We start from the raw sequence: 5,614 nt of genomic DNA, 5'->3' as shown, positions 1-5,614 counted from the left end.
TTATTGACTATATCACACCGATTATTGACTGACCCACCGATTATTGAATGACCCACCGATTATTGACTGACGCACCAAATTATTATTGACTCTTAGTACCCAATTTTGACTCTCCTCCTCTCCTCGCTCTCCTCATTTTTCACTTCACTCTTTAACTCCCTCCGTTAGAGCCATACACCTACACCTGGTAGACGTAGATAACCCTGGTCGTTGTCACAGTTGCTACAAAAACCCGGTTGAAGGTGGCAGCTGCATGTGGCCTGATGGTGCAGTCTAGTCACCCCTGTCGTCTATCAAGGACGTGTGTGTGTGTGATAACCCTTCGACCTGTGAAATGCTTTGACCGTTCGTCTTCAAATTTTATGGAAACATACTTGAAAGGGTTGTTCTTCAATAGCTGCCAAGACTATATGGTATCAGATTACACACACACACACACACACACACACACACCACACAATTGACTCAGTCAGTCTTGAAGCTGTTGTCACCATACAGTTGTGATAAAGACTTAACATTCTTGTCTTGCCGGATATCATAAAATATATATCAACACCATTTCCGGTTTTTTCGATAATTCCGGTCGTGTGATTTCCGGATAAGGGAGTTTTATTTTTTCCTCCTGCCAAATGTGTTGTTTTGGTGTGGTCGGATTATGGTATTTAGTTATATTTTCCGATACACGACGTTTGGTTGACAGTTCGCTTCCAATCTGTTTGTAAACATTGTAGTACATCAGATTCTGCTGTGATTTCGTTGGTTGGGAACCTTATAAGAAAAAATAAGTACTAGCGCTTTTAAGTTACTGTTCTCAATATATCCAATCGTCTGTATACCTTCACACATGAGCTCTTACAAGCGTGCGTTTCTGCCCCACACACACACACACACACACACACACACACACACACTACACTCACATACACACTACACTCACATACACACGTCCGAGAACATAACATAAACATAACGTAATTAATATAACATCACCCAACATAAAATATCGTAAGAAATTCTTTGATATATTAATTGTATTCTGTAATCAGTTTTTCTGAATATATTGAATAAATGTATTATTTTGATGTGGTTGGTGTGTGTGTGTGTGTGTGTGTGTGTGTAGTGTGTGTGTAGATGTGTGTATGTGTGTGTGTGTGTGTGTATGTGTGTGTGAGTGTGGTGTGTGTGTGAGTGTAGTGTGTGTGTGTGTGTGGTTAGTGTGTGTGTAGTTAGTGTGTGTGTAGTGTGTGTGTGTGTGTTTGTGTGTGTGTGTGTGTGTGTGTGTGTGTGTGTGTGTGTGTGTGTGTGTGTGTGTGTGTGTGTCCGTCCACCAGTCAGCCCTGGGGGGTAGCTAGAGTTGACACATGACTCCTCACTCATCATCTCCTGGGAGGGTTGCATCCATGTGACCTAACCTAACCTAACCTAACCTAACCTCACTACTGGCCCTCACACCCACACGAGAGGACACCAACACCACCCCCCCACCCCCCCCACCATGACATACCTACTGAATCCTTTCACTACAAGAGAGACAAAGAGAAAGGGAAATTTCCAATGTGTGTGTGGGGGAGGGGAGGGGGGGAAGGCACCATGTGTGTGTTCAAGTGCTGCTGCTAGACTTAGAACTCGACCCTTGGTAAAAATATTTATTTATGCTAGCAATTAGTTGTAACTCAAATCGCTTATGTTTTTTACCGCCAGACTTATAAATTAATTTGTTGAAACTTAAACCCTGTAAAAGGCATTTTGATGTATGATTCATTTTTGTGGTCGAGGATGTGTGAATGTTGTTGAATAATGATAACCTGTGTGTGTGTGATGTGTGTGTGTGATGTGTGTGTGGTAGCCCAGTGTGTGTGTGTGTGTGTGTGTATGTGTGTGTGTGTGTGTGTGTGTGTGTGTATGTGTGTGTGATGTGTGTGTGTGTGTGTGTGATGTGTGTGTGTGTGTGTGTGTGTGTGTATGTGTGTGTGTGTGTGTATGAACATTACTGTATGTCTTGTTTATCTGTCTGTAGCTGTTAGTCTGTGTGTCGAGAGTCGCTCAGCCAAACGTGACTTTTCTCTCTCTGAACTAATGTATTCTTGTCAACAGCGCCTTGTACCAGCGGCTGTCCAGGGGTGTAGGCCAAGTGGGCTTCAGTCTTAACCTAACCTTACCAATTTAGGGAAAGAGAGTGAGAGTGAGTGTGTGTGTGTGTGTGTGTGTGTGTGTGTGTGTGTGTGTGTGTGTGTGGTATAAATTAGCCAGGTGGAGGCTACTGTAGTTTAGGTGACGGTGTGACGTGTAAGTTATGCATACATACATACCTGTACATACATACATACATACATTACATACATAGAAGCTCCTCGGCGTCACTATAGATAACAAACTAAATTGGAAACCACACGTCAGTACAGTTGTCAAATCCTCCAGTTTCCGTCTCCACCTCCTCCGCCGACTCAAGTCCCTCGGAGTTCCTGCCCCCGAGCTTCTCAATGTTTACTCAACATTCATACTTCCCAAGCTCACCTATGCCTCCCCTACCTGGTCTTCCTCCCTAAACGCCGCACAACGTAAACACCTAGAAAAAGTGCAAAAGAGGGCATGCAAGATTATTCTCTCCCCTTCCTACTCCACATATCAAGAAGCGCTCAACACACTGACCCTCTCGGCTCTCTCTGACCATAACCACAACTTCATCTACAAATTTGGTGAGAAGCTTCTGCACCATCCTCGACACCGGCACTTACTACCACCCGAGATCCCTCGTCCGAGAATTGCTGTTCGACACCACAACCGCATCCAGCACGTACTGATCGCAAAAGAAGAGCCCAGTCCCAACCATTGTAAAAATTATCAACAACTTGTAATCAACCAGTGTATTCACTTCCAGTTAATCTTACCGTTTTGCACTGTTACTATGTTGAAATGCCCTGCAGTATGACCTCCCCACCTAGTTATTATATATCATATTTGTATCACTTATGTTACTTGAATATTATTTGTCAATCAAGTGATCCATTCCCAAATTATGTAACTGTATATTTTGGCTGCCATGTTCTTTCAATAACCGTTAATTATTATTATTTTTAATAATATTATTATACATACATACATATATAATGGTTGCCCCTCGTGTAACGAGAATGGCCGTCCCTAGGGCCACCTAGGCGTGAATTTGTTTTAGGTGTAGAAGCTGTCGCCAACACAATAACCACACCCTAAGTTAACGAGCTGCATGACCCAGTGTTTAAGGTGTAGAAGCTGTCGCCAACACAACAATCACACCCTGAGTTAACGAGCTGCATGACCCAGTGTTTAAGGTGTAGAAGCTGTCGCCAACACAACAATCACACCCTGAGCTAACGAGCTGCATGACCCAGTGTTTAAAAATTGGCAAGAAGCTTCACTCATCAACCTATAACCACACCCCTAAGTTAACAGGCTGCTGACAGTGTTTACAGGTGTAGAAGCTGTCGCCAACACAACAATACACCTAAGTTAACGACTGCATGACCAATGTTTAGAGTCTTAAGCTGTCATAACGCTTAACCACACCCTAGTTAACAAGCTGCATGACCCAGTGTTGAGTGTAGAAGCTGTAAACACAACAACACACACACCTAAGTTAACAAGCTGCATGACCAGTGTTTAAGGTGTGAAGCTGTCATAACACAACAACCACACACCCTAAGTTAACGAGCTACCATGACCCAGTGTTTTAAGGTGTAAAGCTGTCGCCAACTTTAACTTATTACCCTAGTTAACAGGCTGCATGACCAGTGTTTAAGGTGTAGAAGCTGTCGCCAACACAACAACCACACCCTAAGTTAACGAGCTGCATGACCCAGTGTTTAAGGTGCAAGCTGTCGCCAACACAACAAATCCCCGCCCTGAGTTAACGAGCTGCTGTTGGTGTTTAAGGTGTAAGAAACATCGCCAACACAGCAATCACCTGAATTAACGAGCTGCATGACAATGTTTAGGTGAAAAGCTGGCCCTTAACACAACAACCACACCCCAAGTTAACGGCTGCATGACCCAGTGTTTAAGGTGAAGAAGCTGTTGCCAACACAACAACCACACCCCAAGTTAACGAGCTGCATGACCCAGTGTTTAAGGTGTAGAAGCTGTCGCCAACACAACAACCACACCCCAAGTTAACGAGCTGCATGACCCAGTGTCAAGGAATAGTCCGAGAAGACCGGACAACTCGCCAACTGCACTGGCTAACCATTACCCCGAACACGATCCGCAAATCGAGTAACATCCAGGTCCCCAATTCCTGCTGGGTAGACAGAGGCAAATGGCGTAAAGAAACTTGTCCATAGTTTCACCCTGCCCGGGGATCGAACCCGGGTCCACTCGCTTATGAGGCGAGCATGCTGACCATTACACCACAGGTCGCCTCAATACACACATACATGGACCTCATCAATACAAATTTGCTGGAAACATTTCTTAAGTGTCCCTACACGGTCATCGCCCCTGTGCACCTGTAGTAATTAAAGCTGAAGTAATTCCTCCATATACCTGTACGTGTCTATACCTTCTTCTACTTACAACACTTATTACAAATGATTACAGATATAAGTAGATACAATTAATATTAGTAAATTTAAGTAGGAGGAGGTATATAATAATGTAGACCCATTCTTAAGCTAGGGTACATTCTCCTTTACGCCTCGCTGTTATTATCATCAACAACAAAAGTTCAATCTAACTTTCGAGGGAAGTTAAAGACGTTATGATAAAAAAACCACCTAATTAAGTTTTGTTTGTGTCTATAGTAGCAGTGTTTTGTTTGTTTGTTTAGAAAGTTTGTTTAAATAAGTTTGTGTTTGTTTGTGGTTTCGTCTGGTAACTGAGGGAGTGACTGGTCGTAATTAGTGTAAAAAAAACAATAACAAACAAAGAAATATACAGACAGACATACACCACCTGTTACTAGTGTTGAGACTGTGTGTATTGACATTCTTTGCGGTCTGGTGCACACACACACACACACACACACGTCGTCATCCAAGTGTACACACGTAAAATCATGCAGTCACATTCACACATATGTCCACACGCAAAAATGTACACACACACACACACACACACACACACACACACACACACACACACACACCAATATCTTTCATAAATTAATATATTTTTTCTTTGCTTTCCAGGTAAGATATGGATGAGATTCTACCTCTGAGTGTGTTTGCAACTGCGACGGTAAGACGGTATTGGCTACTGCGGGAGTATTAGTAGTAGTAGTGGTAGAGGTAGTAGTAGTAGTGGTGGTGGTAGAGGTAGTGGTAGTGGTAGTAGTAGTAGTAGTGGCTTCCAACACAGGACTTCAAACGCATCCAACGAAGCCCGTGTTGACGTCAGTGCTCGAGGATTCTGGACGCGGGGACAGCGAGCATTCTTCGACATCAGGATTTTTGATCCCATGGCCGCATGTCACCGTAACTTAGCTCTCGATGCTGCACACAGGAGGAACGAGAACGACAAGATAAGGGCATATGGGGAGAGAATTCAGAACGTTGATGAAGGCAGCTTCACTCCTCTAGTGTTCACAACCTCTGGTGGGATGGGACCAAGTGCAAGATGTTTCTACGCCAGACTCGCGGAG

At 43.6% G+C, this 5,614-nt stretch overlaps 1 non-coding gene across 1 annotated transcript; it reads right to left on the bottom strand.

The window, feature by feature from the left end:
* Positions 1–4,318: 4,318 nt before the first annotated feature.
* On the bottom strand, positions 4,319–4,392 carry Trnam-cau. Its single transcript has one exon. It is a non-coding gene; the product is annotated as a tRNA-Met (tRNA).
* Positions 4,393–5,614: the final 1,222 nt, after the last annotated feature.

The sequence above is a fragment of the Homarus americanus genome, unplaced genomic scaffold (genome assembly GCF_018991925.1).
Source record: "Homarus americanus isolate GMGI-L3 unplaced genomic scaffold, GMGI_Hamer_2.0 scaffold14072, whole genome shotgun sequence".
In the NCBI taxonomy this organism is placed as follows: Eukaryota; Metazoa; Arthropoda; class Malacostraca; order Decapoda; family Nephropidae; genus Homarus; species Homarus americanus.
Note: the sequence above shows the minus strand (reverse complement) of the source record. Positions and strands in the feature narration are given on the sequence as shown.